Source organism: Amphiprion ocellaris, chromosome 4 (genome assembly GCF_022539595.1).
Source record: "Amphiprion ocellaris isolate individual 3 ecotype Okinawa chromosome 4, ASM2253959v1, whole genome shotgun sequence".
Lineage (NCBI taxonomy): Eukaryota > Metazoa > Chordata > Actinopteri > Pomacentridae > Amphiprion > Amphiprion ocellaris.
Window position 1 is genome coordinate 37,370,673 of NC_072769.1, and position 24,150 is coordinate 37,394,822.

At 41.5% G+C, this 24,150-nt stretch overlaps 1 protein-coding gene across 2 annotated transcripts in view; it reads right to left on the minus strand.

The window, feature by feature from the left end:
• Positions 1-22,469, minus strand: part of LOC111587662 (protein ELFN1-like) — a 143,340-nt gene extending 120,871 nt beyond the window's left edge. For both annotated transcript variants that reach the window (XM_023297714.3, XM_035942673.2), the window contains exon 1: positions 22,093-22,469. The gene's annotated coding sequence lies outside the window, so the exon portion shown is untranslated. The remainder of the gene's footprint in view (positions 1-22,092) is intronic.
• Positions 22,470-24,150: the final 1,681 nt, after the last annotated feature.

Consider the following 24,150-nt stretch of genomic DNA (forward strand, 5'->3'; position numbering starts at 1 on the left):
TGCACCCAATCCTGCTTAGTAATTGATGGAAGCTCGCATTTGATAAAAAGAATTTCTGATGGCCTTGCTGTGAGCGAGATGAGAGAGATCAATGTTCAGCCAAACAAAATGACGGCACAGTATTTCAGAGCAGCGACAGTATGTGACAGACAGAGCTTTCACGCGGCAGACTCGGGGCAGCTGCTCAGACACTCTGGCCAGCCTGATAAGATGTGACACATGGGCACCCACATGTCCAACGCATACAAAATCCTACAGTGCATTTCCACCTCCCTGAAGGCTTCTTGCAGCTCAAAGTGCCCTGCAGGTATTATCACTTCCCCCTCCACATAGTGGCACACAGAGCACGCTTACTCCTCTGTATCTCTGGCTAAACTCCCGTCTCCATGCTCACTCTGCCCAAGGACATCTGTCACAAATGCAAAGAACATGTAAATAGGGGAGATTTTTTTAAAAAGAAAAAAAAAGAGGGTAAATCTCGTCGCATAAGCAGAAAAATATTTAGAAGCAAGAGATTAAAGACCTGAGGCTGATAGTCACATCAAAGACATCACTCTCACATCTCACCCTCACTCTTTCTCTTTTTCACTCTCTCTTGTTCTCCCTGCCTCTCTGCGACTCTCCCTGCCTTCCCTCCATGAGTGCGTGGGTGCAGCTGGTTCCTATGGCAATGCCAGTCTTTCTAAGCTCAACCCTATGTCCCCTATTTCTGAGTACTGCCATGTCATTAATGATGGGCACATACAGGCCCAGACTGGAGGTGCTGCCTTGATATTTTGGCTTTTTCTGTGATTTGTATTTGTTGGGTTGACATGCAACATGAAACATCCCTTTCAAAGATGATTATTTCAGGTTAAGCGATCAGACTGTTAAACAGTGAAATGGGACTTCCAGAATCTACTTCCTAATTTTCTGCACTTGAACACCTCAGCGCCGCGATAAGGCTGATAAGAAAAAGACTTTTCAATGATAATTAAATCAGGTGTTCATCATCAGCACATCAGGGCCACTGATAATTAGCAATGATGTGACACTCTGTTTATCCCTCCAGGGAGTTTCTTTTTTCAGTTGCCCTCCAGCTACAGAGCAGTAGCCTCATTTAGAACTGGAAGGGAGTCAGTGTCTAGCTCAAGGACGCTAAGGCAGGCTGCTGGATGCTTCTGGTCAAGTCATGTAGTCGCTCTAGCAACCGGCTGACAGACGACGCAAGGAGACAGACACTATAATCAGCTGGTGACAATCAGCAGATGGCCTGGGATGACCCATCCAGTAGATATCTGCTAATGAAAACCACTCGCACTGGGAGACGTTGAAAGACAGATCGAGTGTGATACAGACATTTTGTGAATTTACAGGAATTGCCTGACCTTTTCGAAGTGATGCACATACAAGCTGATGTGGGAAAGATGGACATTATCATGGGGAGTTGTTTCAGTAGCTCTAAACAGTGATGGAATGGAGTACAACAGTGCTTCAATCTGCTGCTTTGAACTGTAGTTCATCAGTCCCTATACATTGTGACCACAATATGTCATTTCATATCACAGTATAGATTTATAGTATACGCCATTATATCACCCATTTTCTGTTTTATTTGAGGCGTTAAATTTTAATATCAGATGGCATTGCTGTTTCTGAATAATAACGGAATACCCTGGAGATAAAATTACTTTAACTCAGTGACTCAAAAATAAATTGTATATAATAGCAAAAAACAATCCAAAATGAATATTTTTCCAGCACTGCTCTTAATACATAGTTACTCATTTTGAAGGGGGGCTGTATGATTAATGACCAGAAACTTGTGTATTTGGTAAAAGATTGAATTGTTTCACTAAATTTGAATGACATGTTCCTACTAATATTCAGTATTGGGCTCATTCTAAACATTTCATGTATACAGTCCCTCAGATCTGTGTTGTAAAGTCACAGGAACTAGGAAAAACAGCTGAACATATTTTATGTATTGTACAGGCTTTTGAAGTCCCTTGAAGAAAATCTGAATGTCTCACTATCTTATTGGACTCATCATTATTCACAGCAGTGCCCTTGGTTCAGCAATACACTCAGATATTATTGCATATTGTGTTTCCAGGTCTTTCTAGGCATCAAGTCTTTGAGCCAAGTAGAAAACATGTCCAAACAAATAGGAGATGTTTCTGGGAGACCTAAATTTGGCATGATATCACAGGCTGTTATATGAATACGAAGCATATGAGTTCACTCAGATACATTTATTATAAAAAAGAAAATCCATCTTATTCTGAGCTATTGCTACACTGCCTGGCAATGCCAGCTCACAGTTTACTTGGTGGGGTTAAACAGGCATTTGTCTGAGACACAATTTCAAACAAGCAATAGAGGAGAGGATTGACAGTTCCCGCCCTCATTCACAAAGAAGAGTTACAGTACAGTGGGTTTGCAGTTAACTTTGCACACTATATTGTATCAAGAATTCATTGAACGGCCTTCAGATTTGACTGCTTTCATATTCAAATTCTTTCGGAAAACTTGGAAAACAAATTCCAAAGTAAATGCCAAAAGTCAAGCACAAATCTTCCACAAATAAGCTACTGTCTTACTCACAACTATGTTAACGTGTGGAGTCACCAAAACAAGAAACGGTTACTCAAGAATTACTAGACTGCTTTATCTCTACGGCGTGTCGGCAGTGGCTTGTTTCTTTAAATCCATCACAACTGCCTTTGCAAGCAGCGGCAATGGTGCATTTGATTAAACTGGGAAATTGAAGTTCTGATGATGCACCATGATCTGGGCAAACAACATCTCATCTAAAAACAAAGGTTTTTTTCTGGAGGTGTGCATCTTGATTGTCCTACTTGTACTGAAATCTGGTCAACTCAGGTCTAATCTCTGACTTTCGAGGTAAATGGGATGCAGCAATGTTGCCCCTGTAAAATACTGTCAGGATGGAACATGAAGGGAGGTGAGCACATGAGTAACAACATGTGTCAGCTGATACAAAAACCACCTTTTGCAGGATATACATCTTGTGATCTTGCCATTGTTGCCGTTTTCAGCATGTAGTTTGGTACCTCAGAAGTTGTTGTTGTTGTTTCCTGTGGCACAGTGGATTCTGAAAATGGTAACTTGAATGAGAGTGGAATGAGAGGAGAATTTTGGATGAAATATGCAGCGAGTGTCAGGCTTGGGCCCAAAGTCTGCTTCTGGTGAGTCAGATGAGAAAAAGGCCGTCCAGGTTGCTCTCGTGGACTCTAGAGCAATTATGTGGTAGCTTTTTGTTGGCTCAGAAATCAGCGGTGTTTCTTCTGAGCTGGAAAATACCACAGGTCTGTAAAAATCATGAACAGATCTGCGGCTCTGTTTCTTATTATTAAGCCAGAAAAAGTTTGGAACTATTTTGGAGGAATAGTCACATTTTCTCCAAGCTTTCCTTTATCTAAATCAACGAGATTGAAATGATTTTGAGAGTTCATCTCATCATTCCCCACAATTCATGTATTTGTCCAGTATGTACATTTTCTAGCTGACCTCAGTTGCTTCCTGTGAATCGTTTCCAGTTGCTAATTTTGTTGTTTTCCCAGTTTATTGGAGCACCCCTCTTATTTATGTAGGTCCCAAACACTAATTAATGTACAGTACTTTGTGTCAAAATATGCAGAAATGACTGTACATTATATACATATACAGACAGGATCCAGTTCTCTAATCACTATGAATATGGGCTAGATGACAGCTACAGATGTGACAGAAGTGCTACTACACAGACTCATCAAAAAAATCCTGAGTCCACAGTGGGCCTCCCTTTCTGGTCCATTTTATCGTCCTCTGAACACAAAATGATCATGTCACTCAAATCAAAGAGTCCAGTGTTTTGCACAATTGGGCCAAAATATAAGGAGCTGTGGTTGGCTTCTGATTGGCATCCGGCCCATTGATACACAGCTGCTGGCTGACCACATCAAAGGGCTTTGAGGATGGGAGAACAGGAGCCAAATATTCTGACAGTCACTCAGTTCTAATTGTAGAAAATGTGGACAGAGGGACAGTAGTCAACTGTTCAGCCATCATAGAGACCTCCATTTACACACACACACACACACACACACACACACACACACACACAGAGAGAGAGAGAGAGAGAAGGCACACAAACAGCCGCACATGCACAACGTGAAACACTGTTATATGCAAGTAAACAGCACCACACATGCAGCCGTCCCAGAGGACCTCATTACTGTGATTGGCTTCAAGACCTTTTGCTGATCAGGACACTCCTTTATGGCACATTTGCATCTTAAGTATGTAGAGTGCCTTAAATGCATGTGTGCAGCGTAGGTAGCAGCACACGTATGTGTTCGCAAGCGTGAGAGGTGTCTGTGAATAGTTGTAGAGCAGCAGAAACCAATGGAGAGAGAGGAGAACAGAGGAGAGGAAAGGAAGGAGGAGAGAGCCATGCATGGTCAGAGAGGGCAGACGTGAGCTAAATAGCTGAGTTGGCAACTGTAGACCAGGGAGGGAGGAGAAGGGTGGGTGAGTCACACTGCTGTGTGACGAGGTACAGTGTAAGGACAGTAGACTTTTTCTGTTTCTTCCTGAGGGGATATGTTCTCTTTGGCCGAGAGCACACAGTTGCATGTCTGCACAGTGGCGCTTTTTTGTTGTTTGCTGTTTTATTTCCCATTGAGGCTTTTTTTGTTTGTATTCTGTGGCCCGTTCTTGAAAGGAGAAGGAAGAAAAATACCACAGAACCAAAAAGAATATGGACGCACAGCCTCAAGTCCCTTGGAAAGAGCTTTCCACACAATTTTGAATTCGGCTTCAGGGATATACCTTTATTCAACCATAAGAGCATTAGTGAGATCTGCTCCTAATGTGGAGCAGTAAGATTTGGCTCAAAGTCAGCATAGGATAGCTTCACTTTTATTTATCTTTAATATCTAGCACGTGCCTGTATGCACCATGCGTGCACCTCCTGTTCATATTGTCCAAAGAGAGATCCTTCCTAATGTAATTCTGATATGAGAGATGGGGAACAAAATCCAGTCCTGTTTCAGTAGTCTGACAGGCCAAATCAAGTTTGGAGTGGAGTACAAATCTGCTAAAGTAAGTCGCTCAGGAAATACTGTTTCCTTGATAAACTATAGCTGAGGGATAGTTTAAAAAAAGGATAGGAAAAGTAATTTGGGGCAAAAAAGCCTGGAACTGTGGAAAATTCCCACCTGATTTGTGTTACACAGAAAGCTAAAGCTCATAGCAGCTCATAGCAGGAATCAGTTCTGTAGCCGGTCTGGGCAGGAGGAATGGTTCCAGTGAAACAACAATGTTTCAGTGTACATACATGTATGCCAGTGTTGTTTAAAGAAAAACTAGGACTCTAATAGCTAATAACTGCAGTTTTAATAATAGCATTTTGTTCTTGTCCATTATTTGACTGAATATAGACACTTTTTTTTACAGATATTTGTCATTACTTGAAAGAAAAAATATGCATTACATCATACATAGTAAAAGATGGTAAAATATTTTAATATTTTCATTTTACAGACTGTCCCTCTTTATATTACAGATGATTACCCGTAAAATCACAGAAAAAATGTTGACATGTTGATTGTATAATAGATATGGACAAAACTGTACATAATGTCCGCACCAATAATCCTGTATTTTTACAATAGTATTATGTTCTTTTATGATGTGTGGCCCTGAAATTACATAATTTTACTGTATTTAAAACTGCTAAAATATCATTATTTTACAGATTTTGTTGTTATTACTCCACCAAGGAACACAGCGCAGTTATGTGACGATGGGCGTATGTTGGTCCTTCTGTGAATATTTCTGTGCTCAACATTACTCAGAAACAGTCTAACAGATTTGGATGAAATTTTCAGGAAAGGTCAAAAATGACACAAGGACCACCTCATTAGATTTTGGCAGTGATGCGGCTTATAGTCTTGATCCACGGATTTGTTAAAGATTTCTGTATCATTGCGAGATAGCGGCGTGGCGTCACTATGACTATGACTACAAATGAACACTACATCACATGATTGTGATCCTACTACAAATCGTCAGAAATGATACAAGGAACAATTGATTAAATTGTGGGGGTGTTTCTGAGTCCCATCAACTCCTGCCGCCTGCTACATATTTAGGTCATGTGATTCGGTATCCATACATAACGTACACATGCAGAACACACTCCTGTGCTCAGTGCAAGGTCATTTTGTTTGTGGATATGTCTGTATTAAATGGACACATTCTATGTTGCCGTGATTTCTGATCATCAATAACTAATAAACAAATGCTGCATTTCTACAAAAATATGCTGCAATTCTGACAATGCCACATGGGGGAATGAGCAGCCTTGGCGGAGTGCTGCGCTTTCTGAGTGCTTTCGTTGTTTTTACTGTTTTCAGTTTTTGAACATTACAGAAATTCAGCATTTCTTGAATATGTTTCTGGCACGCCAGATTTTCTTCTTTTGTTTTTTTACAGATTTTTTTCCGCAGTGTATTTAAATGCTAAGATGCTAACAACTACATCTAATCTTAAAAACAAGAATAATCCCTGTTTTCCAACTACCCTTCAAAGGGACTGTTTTCTTTCTCCATAGATCAGAGAGTGTGTAACTTAACAAGTCATTCAGGGCTGCAGCCTGTTGTGATGTCACAACAGGATAAGCTCCACCCCCAGTTGACTCCTCCTCCTCTTCTGCCAATCACTGAACAGAGCAGAAACAGAGACATGCCTGTGGTCGTCTTCCCGAAAAGGGTGTGGGCAGCAGCCACTCAGTTGGATTTAAAGCTACAGACACTGAAAAGCGAATGAGCAGTCTGAGCAGTATTTTAAGCTGAAACACACACTCTGAGCTGCCTTTCATTTATTACAGTTATGACATAGAGAGTATCTTAGGGGCAAAAAAACTGCTTGATATCAGCTGAAACATCTCACTGATGTTTTCTCAAAGACACTGGTTACTTTAATGCTGAGATATTGCGCATGCATATTCTTTAAGCAGCTCTAGTCCTGAGGGGCAATAGTGAGGGAGCTTGTCATGTGTATGTTATGTGTTTCTAATCTCATGGCGCTCTTGGTATATATATTTTAAAGCATCTGAACTGTGGTGTCCACATACTTTTGGCTACATCGTGCTGCAGCAGCCACTGTTAGTGCAGAGATTTGAAAGCAGCAGCTTTGCTAACACTGTGTTCAGCCTGTGTGTCTGACATACTGGTGCACCCAACTTTGTGTGACACGCATACGGACGCAGACACACAACAGATACAAACTCCCGCGTGTGATATTTTGAGTTTACACATCTCAATGTGTCCTTGACTGAGCTTGCACTGAGTGACGCACAAAGCGATCTGCAAACACTCACATCTTTGTCTCTCCTCTTTCTTTCGCTGCCTCCTGCCCGACCACCCCACCCAGCAATCCAGTCCTGATTCTAAGGGACATATCTGGGGTTTAATACGATTTGCAGGGGAAGGAGGCAGAGAGGGATGAATGATATATTGACTTCTATATAAAAGCAAGGCTGGGGTGGTAATCTCATTTCAGGATGCTGTGATGAGATTCTGGCCTGTTTTCTCTCCAAGATGATGTGACTTTGGTCCTGACATCATCATGCTGCTGCCGTGTTTGTGTGTTTGTGTGTGTGTGTGTGTGTGTGTGTGTGTGTGTGTGTGTGTGTGTGTGTGTGTGTGTGTGTGTGTGTGTGTGTGTGTGTGTGTGTGCGTGCGCTTCATGCTGTATGAAATGCTACTCTGATTTTATCTGGAAGCTCAGCCAAAACTGCATCTCTCTATTTCTGTGTGCTTGCCAGAGATTAAATCTAAGTAATATTTTCGTTCTCTAAAGTTACTCTTTGCTTTCCTAAATTTGTACATTTGAGGACTTTAAGAAATAAAACCATCTCTGGAGCATTGCTGGCTCTTAAGATGGGGAAATACCTTTTAAACAAGCACGCTCTCCTTTTTATGTAAGAAATATTTATGAGGACGACAGCAGCAGCACGGAGTATATGAAGGCAGACTACAAGGTTAGGCAGTGGTTGACAAACATGAAGATGTTATTTAGGACCACATTTAATAAAGATTTAATGTTTTCTTCTCTTAAATGACAAAAGGCTGTTTTCTATTCACTATTTAAGCTAAAAGAGAACATCTAGAATGTGCTGATTCTTAATTAAAGCATGCAGAACATATTAAGCTAAAGCTGCGTTTATTCTGGAGCAGGTGACTCTGGGCAGTCTGCAGCATTCCATTAAGCTACTTGCTGTTCCTCTGGTCCAGGTACAGGCCTGCTGTTCACTGTGGTGAACCAGCCAGTGTTGCCTGGTTACAAGTTACTTCCTGCCTTTCCTTTTGTGTGACTCTTGAAAGTTGTTTGGATTATGCTTTTGTATTTCTTACGGTTTTCTTTCTTTTTTTAATACTTTGCCAACTGATTCTGTGACCACATTCTAGCTTTCTTTTGAACAATTATTTGATTTTGTTTACTTGTTATGAATTTCAGATCTTTAACGCAGCGTGCAGGATTATAGATGAGAAAATTATATCATTTCTGCCAGCAAAATAAAATACCCTTCTCAAGTAGAGTAGCTACTCAATAGATGTCGTGGAGATTTTGATTGAATCACACAATTTTCTCAGCACTTGTGGAATAGGAGATGTCTGTCTTTATTAGTTTTGTTTTTAAAGCACTTTACACATCTTGCTTTTATTTTTCAATGTTACCTGATCCAATTAAGGATAACAGGCAGACATAGAATAAAAAGTACATGCAAGATGAACAGTGTATGAAATGTCTTTAATGTCACATTTTTTCCACTGGTTTTACCTTTAAATAATATATGCCCACTGATGCCACTTTCAGGTCCTGGTGAATTCTGGTTCGGAACGAGAACCGACTTTTTGGTGGAGATGCTCAGTGGTTCTAAATTCAGGAACCAGAACTGAGCAGGTTTTGTGTTTTTCTACTGATGTAGATTGTGTGATATGACTGAAAGCTCCATAAATAGAATAAAATGGGCTGAGATTATTTTGTCAACTGCTGTTAAAGGTCTTAATATGATTCCAGATTCATTTCCTGGTAGACTGAATGACTGAATCATGGGCTTGTCTCTGCACAAGACTCTAGTCTCACTAGTGAAGATCTTTGCATGTAATTCACTTATGGTAATTTTGACATGGATGTTGTTTTCTCCAAAACTGGCAGAGGAGGCACAACTTACAGAAAATTGATGTCACAATGTTATTAAATCCAATAAAGCTAATATAAACCTTCATATATACAATACTATCCTTATTCTAGCTCTTTTTTTTCTGTAGAATATTAAATGTAACCATAAGGAAGTCTTAGCCTTGGTGAAGTTTCCCTGCATCACAGAGCACAGTGTTGCCTGCTGTAGCTGTAAAATACTGGAACAGTCCTGAGCGGATGACAGCGCTGCTTGTTTGTCATTACCCAGGATTCTCTGGGTTGTCATGGTAATGCATGTCTGTGGGAGATCTAAGGGGGATAGAGAAATAAGGATGGGAGCACATCTAACATGGAGCCTTTGCGTTTAACTTCTTCTCATTTTGTTCTCACTTTCTAAGGATGTTCCATTTGTCATGCTTAACTTTCACATTTTTTCACACTTTTGGAGAAAAGTGAATTCGGCTTTACTTACAGAAATGTTTAAATGTGTTCAAGTGCATATAACGTATAAATAAAGTTCTTGATTTAAACTGATGGAAGTGATTCAAGGCGGTCGTGGCTCAGGTGACAGAGATGGTTGTCCACTAATCAGAAGGATTGACAACTCAATATCCAACTCCGCCATGTGCCAAAGTGTCCGTGGAGAAAGACACTGGCAGGTGAGCATCTTTTGTGTGTGTGAATGGGTGAATGAAAAATACACTGTAAAGTGCCTTGTAGAACCAAGCAAAGGTTAAATGGTGTAATCATTTACAATTATATGAATTCGTTTCAAAGAACAGTGCAATCTATGAAGATGCCGATAGCAAAACAGAGAAATAGCTACCCAATCAATCTACTAGCACCCCCAAAGCTTTAAAATAAGTCAAAAAACTAATTTTTTTTGTTTTTGTTTTTTCTTTTTGTCACAGTATGGTTTCAAGGTATTTACATACTTTGGTTTCTGTCCAGTTAAAACAAATGAGATATTGCACATCAATTAATGACTTTTAGATGTGCTGATGTTGCCAACTTTGCATAAATCCAAGCTAGCTGTCCTGTTTCTGAGCTGCTGGCTCTAGCTTCATATTTACCTGAGAGACATGACAGAGGTTTCTATCTTTCTTTCCAACTATTCTCAGAGGAGCAAAACTATTTTACAAAATGTGGAGCCAGATCTTTAAATGTAAGGAAGAGATCTGTTAACAATGCAAACTTGCTTTTACATTCCTGGTTTGGGGCTTTCTCCTAAAAAGCAGAGTTTACCTGTTTAAGGCTGGAACAAACAGTCAATTAATTGACACGTGGGTCAATGAAAAGTTAATCACAAACTGTTCTTATAACTGATGAATCCCTCTTTGGATCCAGCTCCTCCAGTACAGAAATGTTCTGCTTTTCTCTGTTTTATGATTGTAAATTGAATGTCTTTGGTTCTTGGACTGTTGGTCAGAGAATTTGCACTTCGCAAGTAAAGTTCTTGCATTTTTGCATCTTGGATTTTCGTGCATTCTTGCACTGCACATCTCTGCACTTTTAAACTTTATTTTTATTTTTATTTTTTCTGTTAAAAAATTCTGCCACCCTTGTATATATTGTAAATAAAGCTGCTGTAACAATGTAAATTTCCCCTGGAGTGGGGAGAAATAAAGAACTTTATCTTTATCTTATCTTATCTTATCTTATTTTTTCCCCCACTATTCTGTGGTGGTTTATAGACCAAACAAATAATCCATCAATCGGAAATAATTGGCAGATTCACTGATAAGGAAACTAATCATTAGCTGCAGCCCCAGACTGGAGAGCTGCCATTTTAACAGTCACGACTATGTACAGCACGTTTTCACCTCCTCACATAAGCTGAAATTAAACAGCAAACTCTAACATTTTGTGTGAAGCTCTCTGAACAAAACCAATCTGAAAAAGCTTGAAGACAACATGTCACTTGACAACACAATGCCCGAGAGACAGAAAAGTGGCAGAGACAAAGGCAGAAAATGATAGGCTGCATACAGACAGCCATTATAAAATCATACACACCTAATATTGCTTTCACTTTCACAACACAAAGCATGTGCATCAATGCAGAGCATGTCACACTTCCAGCACAGAGTGTAGAGTGCCAGTAGCTGTCAGATATGAACGCTGTAGACATGCTTCCTTTTCTTTTCTGTGGTTCAGCTCTCAGACACATGCTGCATGCACACACATTCGCTCCTTCACACAGACACTCGGTACACAAAACCGGATAAAATGCACAGCGCTGTGGGAAATTAAAGGAATATACGAGGAGAGATATTTATTTTGTCTCGACACCCACATTTAGAGACACACTCCCTTTCTGACAGGATCTTCCACCCACGCAGACTCACACTTGTAGACGACACACCTAAATTCACATAAACATACAAAAACATGACTTCTGACCTCTGTCAACACTCAGCCTGCCCACTCATCTGTTCAGTCACTTAGTAATTCACACAAAACTGACACATTAATCCACACACACACAAACACCAAACATACTGCCTGCCAAGCTCTGGTATTTCCCCCCGGTGTTACCGAGTGCTAATTGACAAAGGGTTTGTATGGTTTAGACCTGTTGTGATTGCCAACTGGCTGATTTCACAAAGCTTGTAAATAACTGGAGTGCTAAATTGAACAAAAAAGGATTTTTAAAAAAGACATGAACAAGGACATGTTACAGAAACTACACAGCACAGCAGCATCAGTGAGGTGGAAACATTTCCCATGTTTAACGAAAGGACCCTAAAAAACAAGCAACAGGAATAATCGGTCAATGTCACCTTTACCGTTACATCAGCATCACAATGCATCAGCTTACAACGGTGAGTTCAGAAACAGCAGGCAGTGTGTTTGTGTTACTCTGCACACACACATACACCATATCTCTGTCTCATCAAAGGCCCTAAAAGTTTTCATTTCTTAAAACAAGTGAATTTAAACCAGTTTTTAGTTTAAAATATTGGTTTACTTATATCGCAGAATTTCTAGATTCAAGTGAAATTTTCGCCAGTAGGCTCTTAAATTGTGCACGCATTATATCAAAGTGCATCACCTGTCAGCCGTATAGATAACACTAATTAACTGCAACAACCATAAATCAGAACTGTTTCAACACTGTTAAACTTTGGATTGTTGGGTTTTCTGTTCTCTGTTTATTATTTGTAAGGTCTGTACTTCACTATGCCAATCACTGTGGCAGGACATATGTTGTGAATCTGCATTATATAAATAAAACAGAATTTAATTTAATATTTGGAGAGACATTTTTTTTTAATGTTCTACCTAATAAACATGAGATATATTGGTCCCTTGATATATGTACATTAATATCAATATCACTTTGTTGAATTGATAAATCTGCAGTGTAAGAGTTTGTGCCTCTCCCTCACTGGTGTCAGTGTTTCATAGATCGATCAACCACAACATTTAAATCACCTGCTTAATATTGTGTAGGACCCCCTCATGCACCAAAACAGCTCTGAATCATCAGTCCATGGACTCAGAAACTGATAGGTCCTGTGGTGTCTGGCATTAAGATGGTGGAAGCAGATCCTTTGGGTTTTGCGGATTGTGATTTGGGGCCTCTGTGGAACAGGCTTGCTCTGGTGCATCCCATTCATGTCTGATTGGACTGGGATCTCGGGGATTTGGAAGCCTGTCAAGCTTTGTGCTCTTTGTCATGTTCCTCGAGCACAGGGCATCGTCCTGCTGCCGTGAAGGGCCGTTGTCACCGCTTGGTCTGCAACGATGTTTAGGTGGGTGGTATAAATCAAATGAACATCCACACGAATGCCAGAACCCAACGTTTCCCGGCAGAATGTTGCATTGTAACGAGATGACGAATGTTCTACACTTTCAGCTGTCAGTGGTTTTAATGCTGTGACTGATATGTGTATAATGACATTGTACATCTGTACTGTGTGTGTGTGAGTAAAAGTAACAGTGTCATGATTGGTGTCTACTGGGTGTCATTTCTGATGCTGTTTGGCTCCTTTGCAACTGTAAATATTTTCTAACTGCTACAACTAATTACTGAAATACTGCTGAATTGTTTTGCTCTTGTTTGAGGAAAAGAGGGCTTACAGGGCTCAATAATAAATATCAATTTTACAGTGTATGGTAAAAAAAAATAATTGCTTGAAAACATTAAGCTGTGACTGAAGCTGGTTTTATGGTTTTGTGATAACGTAGTGAGGGGGCTGGTTAGTAAGTAAATCCTCACTGTGTGGCGAATGTTACTGCTAATATTACATTGTGTTCAGACTGACAGTAATGCTGCATCGCAAAATAACACTCATGACTTCATTTCCACCACTATAAGGTGCAGGTGGAAATACAGCTGGCCTTAGACTGCATATTTTCCATAGCACGGTGCTCACTATCCCCCCTGCATGAGCCCCTTTCAAACTGGGCTACACAAACTATCCCACATGTTCACAAACCTATAGGCTATAGAGGAAACATTGTAGCCACAGACCAACTCCGTCATTCACACATCTGAAGTTTTCTGAGACTGCAGCTGAGGAGGGAGAATCTGTTTTTGAATTTCCTCTCAAGCCGGTTCCATTTTTTATGTGCTAACATTTTTTGGGGCGAGTTTTTTGCTTGTCTTCTTAGAAAGCTTGGGCTCAGAGTCGTTGTTATTGTGAGCCTGTAAAGCCCAGTGAGACACTGAATAGGATAGTAGGCTATACAAACAAACTTGACTTGACGTGACTTGACAGACTGAAACCACAAGAAATGTGATTTTTCTTTTTGTAGATGCCCCGTTCACACGTGTAGCGCAAATGCACACAAAGTAGCTTCTTGGATGCCACAGTGCTTCCTTTTGATCCTCTACCATAACCCCAAATAAGGAAAGTAAACCCACTAACCCTGCTCAGAAATGTCAGATTTTAATTTCCTCCTAGTGTTTGCAACTGACTGTTAGTCAGACCAGTAGATACTTTTGCTAGATACAAAATGTCCAGATTTCTGCTCTTGCATAACATGTATGCAGTCTGCAATACAATGGTGGCAGATTAACCATTTTTTAAGCATTGGGCCTTTGATTTCAGACAGGTGCAGACAAAAACTTCCATTCATCCATTATCTATACATCACTTAGGGTTGTAGGGGGGCTGGAGTCTATCCCAGCTGACTGAGGGTGAAGGCAGGGGACACCCTGGACAGATCACCGGTCTATCACAGGACCACATATAGAGACAAACAATCACACTCACATTCACACCTATGGACAATTTAGAACCTCTGCATATTTTTGGACTGCTGGAGGAAGCACCCAGAGAAAACCCAGGCATGCACAGGGAGAAAATACAAACTCCACTCAGAAAGATCCCAGGAAGTCTGGGATGCAAACCAGGGATCTTCTAGCTGCAAGGCGACCACTGAGCCACTGTGCAGCCAAAAACTGTCCTTGTATTTCTATTTTATCTGATTAGTCAGCTCTATCCAGGAAGCTAATAATGCTAAAGCTGTAAATATGCATTTGAGGCCCTCATGATGTTGTACCAAACAACGAAGGCTAAATCTACATGTCCCAGGGAAAAAGCCAGCATCCTCACAGGCTGGAATTCATGTAAAAGACATGTAGCATCGACTTAAAATAGCAACATTACTCCTGTGAGACCATTAACATTAGATTTAAAGAACCATGTGCAGGTTGGCCACCACCTTAAATTAATGTGTAGAAAAATCACATTAAAATAAAGTGCTATTTGTGTGCCACAATAACCTTTAGAGTAGGTTTTGTAACAGAGTCTTTTGTCCACCCCAAAAAACAGAACTTGGTTATGATGTCACAAGAGGGAGAGCAGCCAAGCTAGGTCTGGTTTAACAACAAGAAATAGGAATCAGAACAGTCCCTTTGACACTATAAGGCCAATAATGTGTATTCATTCATTTATGACACATTATTGGCCTTTGGCTTTATAATAATGAACCTGATACCTGATGTGTATGACAGAGACCAGGAAGAGATGACGTTTAGAAGAAATAATGACCATCAACAAGACATTCATTTATGGTGTGAAGAGAATCAGTGGAGAGCAGAGTGACTGGCGTTTGATGACATTAACTAATATTATGTTTCACCTCAGTACCATGAAGTTTACTATCATATATCAGGATATACGATAGCTATCGGTCGTATAATGTTACCCATAACAGAAACCGATGCCCAAAGCTCATCTAGTTTCAGTCATATCTCACTCTTCTAACATAATTTAACACTACCTTTTAAGGTGTGACAGAGGTGTGAGACACCTGACTAATTTAGAAATCTGCAAACATTGAAGAAAACTTATAGTCACAGATTGCGTTTTTGTCGACCTGAATCTCTGGCCAATCTGAAACCGTTTTGCCCGCCAGAAGCCGCTGCTGAAGGTGGAACTGAGGCAGCTGTGGACTGAAGAGAACATAATCCTCCTGTCTGAAATGAGCGCTGCATGTTTTTCATTACAGATGCAGCAGTTAAGTCCTCACCTGCATGAAACTGGCTGAGGTACAAAACCTAGCTTGGTTGTTAGGAAAAGTGTGGACGTGATGCTCTTGCAAACTGGAGTTTATGCGCAATATTTCACCATGGCGAACAATCGTGATATGCAAAGTAATGAGCAAAAGAGACTAACTTTATAAATCACAGCTGCTCAGACTCTCTGCCACCGACAACTTCCTGATGTAACAAGACCCACTGTAAAAAATCAACCTATGGCTTTCAGTGCGAAACTAAAAATGCTGACATTTTAATGGGAGTTTCTGCTTTCATGTCTTACATAACATATAAATCATGAATTAACTTATCAAGCAATCATTTCCAATAAAGATTAAGTATAAATTTAGTTTTAAAGAAAACTCACTCTGTGAGTTGGTCTTTACCATCACTCTGATATTTTAGCCTGTTTGGCCATTAAGTAAGGCAATCAGGCATGAGGTTAGATTGATTTATGACTGAAATAGTACTTTCAAACACATCACATGGAAAAAAGCTTTAGGATGAGGGTTACTCAGTGTGTTGGATGAACAAAGCACTATTTCAGGCAACAAGTTTGGCTGGCATTGCTGATTGCAAACTTTCATAACTATAAAAGAAGGACAAAGAGACTAAACTATGACATAACATCCAGGAGCTGGTTCAAGTACACACTATGTGGGCTAGTTAGCAGGGACCTGGGAACACTAGCTGCTAAAATTACAACAGACACAGTTTAATCCATTTCCTGAAAATTTGCAATGGTGTTTTTTGTTCCTTTAATAGTTTCTAAAAGCCCACACGTTCTTTAAATTAGTTTTGCTTTGTCTGCAACCTCTAAGCTCGATAGACTTGCCTTTACTAATAACAGTTGCTAAACTCTAATTAAGCAATAGTTCTTGAGGCCAAGAGCTTATTTCACAGAAAGATAATGAATTTCTTGTAAATAAAATAAGATTGCAGTCTGAGTGTTGTCTTTACATCTTCTTTCCCTGACAGAGTCATAGACTGTCAGCTGCTTTAAAAATAAACTTCGTGGCATTAAATGGACAGTGTGCTTTTTCAAAAAGGGGGTAAAAACATTTTTGGATCGAATCAGCCCCCTGAAATGTGAAAGTTATCTGTTAGGTAACAGAGAGAATCATCTCTGCCCTTCTTTTCTATCATCGCATCTGTCAGAGCTGCTCTCAGGATATTTCAAGAAACAGAAAGGGGATACAAATGACACCCAAACCCTGGAGAAATTTGTCACCAGAGATGAAAGAAAACAGAGAGAGATGCCTGAAAGATAGGAGAGCAGAGACAAATCAAAAACCAATCTCCCTGTTGCTCTCCTGCTGCTGGTATCTTGGGGTTTGAATGACAGATCTTCATCGGAAAATGGAGGAACAGCCGATGTGCCACTCAGTTGGGGAGGGTAATGCGATTTCAATAGTCCAGCTTCTAGTAGCTAATGGGACAGCCAGAGAGAATTCTGCTCTTAGCCCTGAAGAGCACCTCAGACCAGAGCATCAGAGGGGTTTTCAAGTCTCTGCCAGGCCACAGCGTCTCCAAACTGCCTCCAAATGGCCACAGAGACAGTGCTGTCTGCAGAACAGAGGCCAGAGGTAATAAGACAGAATAAAGAGGAGCGGGATGGGAGGAAAACACATCTATTGAACGCTTTCTCAGCTTCCCCTTTCCTTTGTTATTTTTTTTTTTCATTTTACCCTGTGGCATCCCTATCCCTCTCTCTTTCAGTCTCTATCACCTCTCGCTCTCTTCACCCTCCCTCTGCACTCTTTCTTCCTCTCCTTTTCTCAGCATCCACACCGCAATCTCTTCTTGATTTCCAGAGAGGGGTGGTGTAGCAGCAGCCGGCATACAAACTAGCTGACTCTATAGACAGACACACACACACACACACACACACACACACACACACACACACACACACACACACACACACACACACACACACACACACACACACACACACACACACACACACACACACACACACACACACACACACACAGCCTGCATGAATAGGGTGTGTGTTGTGGCACTATGGAAAGATGGAGGCAGAGAGATGAGAGGGAAACAAGGAAGGAGAGGAAAGATGTTTGGGGAGGGCAAGGAGAAAGAAGAAGAGAAGGTGTAGGACCTTTGCTGGAGACTTTAGGTTGGGATTAGCTCCAGTTCGGGCACACTGGCAGCAGCAAGCTATGCGTCAGCATACATCAAGTATCTCATTCATCATTCACGCTATGAAGATGAGGCATGAGGTCACTGTGAGGTTGACTCATGGTTTCAAAATGTAACCTTCAGGTTAATGAAACCGGCTCTCAGGAATCTACAGCTCCAGACCCAAAATGATTCCTGTTTTTAGGATAAGAGACTGATCAAATTTTCATGAGCCTTGCTGAACCAAAAACAAGTTTCAGCACAGCATTCACAAATTACATACCATCAGCCACATCTCTTCTGGTGTCTGTGCAGATATCGTCTTATTTGCGCAGGTTTCAGAGATCCTTCTCCACCACCATGATATGATGAGCAAAACATCTCCGAGCAAATTTCACTGGACTACTTTCTTCTGACAGGAAGACTATTTGTGAAAAGAGATGTTACTGTTGAATTTTTAAATGCGCTATTCAATGCTGTGCGCACCACAAGCTATATTCTATTCATTCACATTGTGCTGCACTCCAGAAACTGTGCGCTCGCTTTTCTGGCTGCCAATGTTTGGGGTATTTTAGAATTTTAATGTGTTAGTTTCATTTCAGGCAGCTCTCGGGTTGTTTTAAGGTGCTGTTCAGGTTTTGTCTGGGATAAAGTCTTTTTTCTGACTTAATCTGTGTGTGTAGTTGTGGTGTACTTAATGTTACCTGCCTTGTGGTGTTTATAACTTTGTGTCATTGTTGCCTATCTTTGCCAAAAACATCTTGTAAAGGAGATTTTGGAGTAACAGAAGGCATCCAGCACATAAGTAAGGATAATAAACTGCCCCATCCACACCCCCCACCACTTTTTACAATTTGCATTCTGTGTGCATGTGTGTGCGTGTGTGTGTGCTCACTAGAGTGTGTGTGTGTGTGTGTGTGTGTGTGTGTGAGTTGCAACTTGTAACAATAACTTCCTAATTACAGTTCCCCAGTGTTTGTGCAATCTTCCTGAAATGCTAACTAGCCTCCTACAGGGAATATGGTACATTATTAATCCGTGTGCTTGCTTGAGCGTCTGCATCCTGTGCTGCAGAGTGTGTGTCTGCAGCCTGCATTTGTGCACCTCAGTATATGCATATGTCCATTTGTGTGCTTTTACATCGCCCTCTTCTTCTTCTTATGCAGGCGCTTTGTTCATATAGGTGTATGAACAGCTGTCGTGTGTTTGAGTTCGGTACACAACATGACGCTGTGTGCATAGAGGTGAAATGAAATGAAAATGTTTCACAAGAATATTTTATGTTTATCTTTTTTCTTGTGAAAAGTAGCCTAATCCGAGATTTGTGTGCAACCTATTTGTATTCCAATTGTATTTCAGTAACAAATCAGAAAATGAATAAATCTAACAGACAATTCCTCAGCTGAAAAAAAAAAGTTAAAAATGTCTCTTCATTCAGACCCAGCCAGCAGAGAGGTGCCATGTTAACTATGCATGTGGATTTGCTTCCACACCACAGGGTATTCCCTCGCAACAAAGATCAACATTATGACAAGAGATATGCCAGCGCTCTCTACATCAACATGCTTAATATGGGGAGCCAGTTTCTGTTGAAATATGGATGGCTTTCACAAATAACAACTGATGAGAGCCGATTCTGAAACTTAGCCTGGGATTTCAACGGATACGTGCTCCATGTTGCTCCCTTGCAGTGGCAGTCAAGGGGGCGAAAAATGCACTAAATGGAAGGGAGAGTGAGGAGGGATCTCCCATTACACAGCAGTGCTTCTTTAGTATTCTTGAAGAACTTGCCCCACAGTGATGCCTCTAGGTACTAAGATTGTACCACGGATGGAGAGCTCACTCTTGGGTCTATGGTAAATGATACAACAAGAAAAAGAAAAAATCCTTTTAGAACTCTAGGTGAAGGTTGAACGCAACAACAGAGCACAACGACAAGACAGCAGAGACATTAAGCCCATCACTTTTCATTCATTTTCCACTTGCAGACATTCTGGCAGTTCCTCTCTACTAAAGTTGTCACTTTTCATTACAGCTGATTTTTAATGTTGCCACCTGCCTTATTACAGATGTAACCATTAGAGTCCTACCACTTCTGACACTTCTGCCACTGCAGCACAAAAAGCTTTCACTGTGCTGCTGCCTGCTTCTACAGTGGTGTTGGTTGGTGTTATTTAGTGAAGCTTTTAGCACTAAAGAAACGAACAGAGCAGGTTGGTCAGCACAGGTTTGTCCCTTTTGTTATAGCCCTGATCAGAAGTGTTCCTCTCTTACAGCTTGCAAGGCTGGAGAAGTGTGCTGCAGCAAGCACTGCAGTACTAATGCAGGATGAAAGCAAGATGAGCGACCTCTAAGATAGTTATCAATGAATTCCCAGGATAGCTAAAGACTTCACTGTGACAGAGGGTCTCTGGCCTTGAAAAGAGAGAGCCGACCATTTCTCTATCTCAAAAGCGTAATGTCCTAAAATGAGTCATTGAAGCTGTTGTACTGTAACTACCTCATGTCTATTCATGGTGCCAGGAGTGCAGCCCTGCTTCCCTCTCTCTCTTTCTACCAATCCTTCGGTCTTCCTTTTCTTTCCTTCTCCCCCTCTGTGGCACTCAGCCAACAACTGAAGTCAGTCAGTGGAAAAACTCTGTTAGTAGTCCATGTCCTATGGGACAAAGTGGCAATAACATCCGTTACAAAAGATAGTGGGGCAGTAGGAAGGAGGCACAGGGCACTAGAGCCAAAATCCAACTGACTGAGTGACTTTGTGTCACTAACATGCACTCCGTTGGGCACTGTGCTTTAACTTTGCATCAGCATTGTGTGAACAGGCCCTGAGTTTGGCTGCACAGTCACAATTAAATGTGACCGTGCAGAGCTTAGAACAGGGAATAGAGTTTTTACATTTAGTTGTGCTAAAAATACAGATGGCTAGCAAATTAAATAAGTGCTTTAGTGAAGTTTGCTGCCCCCACAACAGCTGCACAGCTCTTTGGCATAGTTTCTACAACACTCTACTAGAGGAACGACTCTTACAAAAGATATTCCTACATTTGATGTTTTTATGATGGCAGTGAAAGGCACCAACACGTCACCCTGAAATCTCCCTCAGGTGTTCAGCTGGGTTGAGATCTGGTGACTGTGAAGGCCACAGCATATGATTCACATCATTTCCATGCTCATTAAACCAGTCAGTGACCCTTTGTGCCCTGTATAGAAGAATCCTCATTAATTATGTTTCTCTGCTCATTTACTCAGTTTTTTTCCTGTAAAGGGGCAGCATGAAGTTCCTTTTACTTTATGTAAACTGTAAAACATTGTGGCACCTTCTTCTAAGGTAGCTGGAATGCAACAAAATGTTTTCTTAATCGTGGTTTTGTCATTGTGCTGCTTATGACAGAACTTAATGAGAATGTAATACTAAGTCCTTGGAGTATTTCTTTAATTTGTCTACACACAGTCAATCTCTTGCAGGCATTAATATATTTTTGCAGTGTATTAACCTACATGCTGAGACAAACTTGATGGGAAATCTGAAGTTTTGTGTTAAGCATTAAAGTTTGTCTTCTACCACATATTCTGCAGAACTACAGAAGGAAACATGGAAGAGCATACGGATGAAAGTGGCACATCTGAGAGAGAGAAGGGATAATAAAAGAGTTCTCATGGTTGTTTTTCACCGCCTGCTGCCCGGACTGGACAGCCGCTGTCCAGGGTGCTGAACCGCTCAGACCGCCGGACTGCGCTGCGGGTATGAAAGCTCCGGCACTGCAGCCTGTCCCGGGACAAAAACTACATTAATGCCGAGTGACCAGCCTCAGATGTGCGCAAATACGGCACGTTTCAGACACAACACCATAAGCTGTGCACAGTTCGGATATGAGCCGCACAGGCTGGAGCACGGGACCACCAGGCACCGCGCACATCCACCAGGAGCCGATAATGTAAATCTGGATCTATGTATCTGCGCCCGCATTATCAATGGACACACGGGGATGGAGATAAGACAAGCAAGACGAGCTGTGCGGGGATAGCCAACCAGCAAATTCCCCTCATTCATCACGACACTGCACACAAACACACGCACAGATACACACACACAGAAAGATGGGCTCAGTGTCGGTGATTTCAGAACCGCAGGAATGCCAGGAGCTGTTGGCATATTTCAAAGTTGCCTACGCAATGCGAGTCCAGCCATCACAAGGCAGCCACATGAGAAGAAGCCAAAGCTCTGTGCGCAAATCTGCACATTGTGGTTTACACTTTACCTGGTCCAGATGCCGGCGTGGTGGAGGAGGACGCGGCTTGGCTTCGCAGGTCTCCGCTCGTTGCCTCTGGCAGTATGTGTGGCTGTGGTTCTTCTTTTGTTTTTTTCTTTAGTCTTTGTCTGTCAGTGATTTGTCCCAGCTTGCTCTGTCTCCTGCGGTCTCTGTGAAGAGCAGTGACCAGGAAGCGGCTCGGCGGTGGCGGCAGCAGCAGCCAATGTGGCGATTGACCCGCGTCAAGATTTTTTGGATGCAAAACGGCGCCTGATGTGATGCGCTGCCTCCTCGCCACTGTCTCCCTCGTTCTCTGTCTCTCTCCGCTCTCAGTTTCTGCCTCTCACACTGCGTCAGGCTCCACTCCCCCTCCTCTCTCTCTCTCTCTCTCTCTGTTTGACTGCCTTTGACTCTCCCTCTCTCTCACACGGGAACAGACGGTGATTAATTCGCTGGAATTCAGTTTCTCTCTCTCTCTCTCTCCCCCCGCCTCTCTCTTTCTATAGCTATGTGCCTCAATCACACTCAGTCCAACGCTTCTCCTCTGAGCTGAAGCGACCAGCCAGCCAGCTGTTCCTGGTAGCGCAGAGAGGGGATGCATGGCACTTGAAGCGCCGCAGACACTCATTTAGATTAGAAGCTTGGAGAGCGAGATAGCCTGGTAAGTGCTGTAGTATCAAACCCCAAACTGGGAAAGTTCTTGACGAAATTGTGTGAAATCCAGGCTAGTGAAGCTCTGCAGCAGAGAAATCCTGTATTTTTGTTGGAGTGATCAGAGCCCATTTACTGGGTGTTTCTCTGCACTCCAGCTGCTGGTGGATGCATCAGGTCTGTGCTCCTGGAAACAGAGCTACAGCAGCCTACCAGACCGAACAGTTCAATGCTGTTTGAGGTTGGCTGTGTGCCTAAATACACTATGGGGCAACCTGATGTCCTGCCAGCAGACATGGTCAGATTAACTGCCTCTTTAATGCAGGCACACATGCACAAAAGACACACACACACACACACACACACACACACACACACACACACACACACACACACACACACACACACACACACACACACACACACACACACACACACACACACACACACACACACACACACACAGAGAGAGAGGCATGGAAGTAAATATCTAAAAAAAATACACTTGAAAGAGTAATGAATGAATAGATACAGAAATCACACATGCACTGTAGTGGAAAAAAAAACAGATTCTGTTCAAAGCCTTGCACATGAGCTCTCCTTTTCTCACAGATAGCATAAATCCACAGTCATATGTTCCCTGGCTTACATCATGTGTCACATTAGGAGCTATGGAAAATATATATAAATCCAGTAATGTGCCACTACATGGCTGTAGGTTACAGATGACACTGGAGTGAACTGCACCCTAGTGACCCTCATAATGCATGATGGAGTAATTAGGAATTAGGGGGATGAGAGGTGGATGATGAGGTCAGGGAGGGAGACAGAAAGAAGCAGGAAGAGAGAGAGATGGACCTCATCTGTTCACATAAATCCTTTCTCCTGTCCGTCTCTGTGGACGTGTGGATCGAATGAACATCAAATATAGCAGAACTGCTAAACAGACGATGCTGAAGTGTCTATGAATCACATATTAAATAATCTACTATCGCTCCAGGGCTACAGAGGAGGCTGACCTCTGACCTATCACTCCAAAAGGATGAATATGCTGATGAGTGATGAGTCAGACCATTATTAGTGATAGATTATAAAGGTCAATTAGATGACAAACTGTTTTTTTTTTAATTCTGAAGAATAATTTAGTTTCAGCACTAAAAATATACACATGATTGGGGTTTCGAACGCTGACTGTGGTTTTTCATGCCAAATTCAGATTTTTCTTTAATTCCATCCAGTTTTATTTATACACAGAAGCTTCAGTTCACAAGATAAGTCATCTCAAGGACTTTACATAGTAAGATATAGACCTGAGAATATTTTATCATAGCCAGAAACCCAACAAATTGAAATGATTCCCTTTGAGCAAGTTCTGTGTTGGCAGTAACAAAGAAAATCTCTCCTTTAACAGGAAGA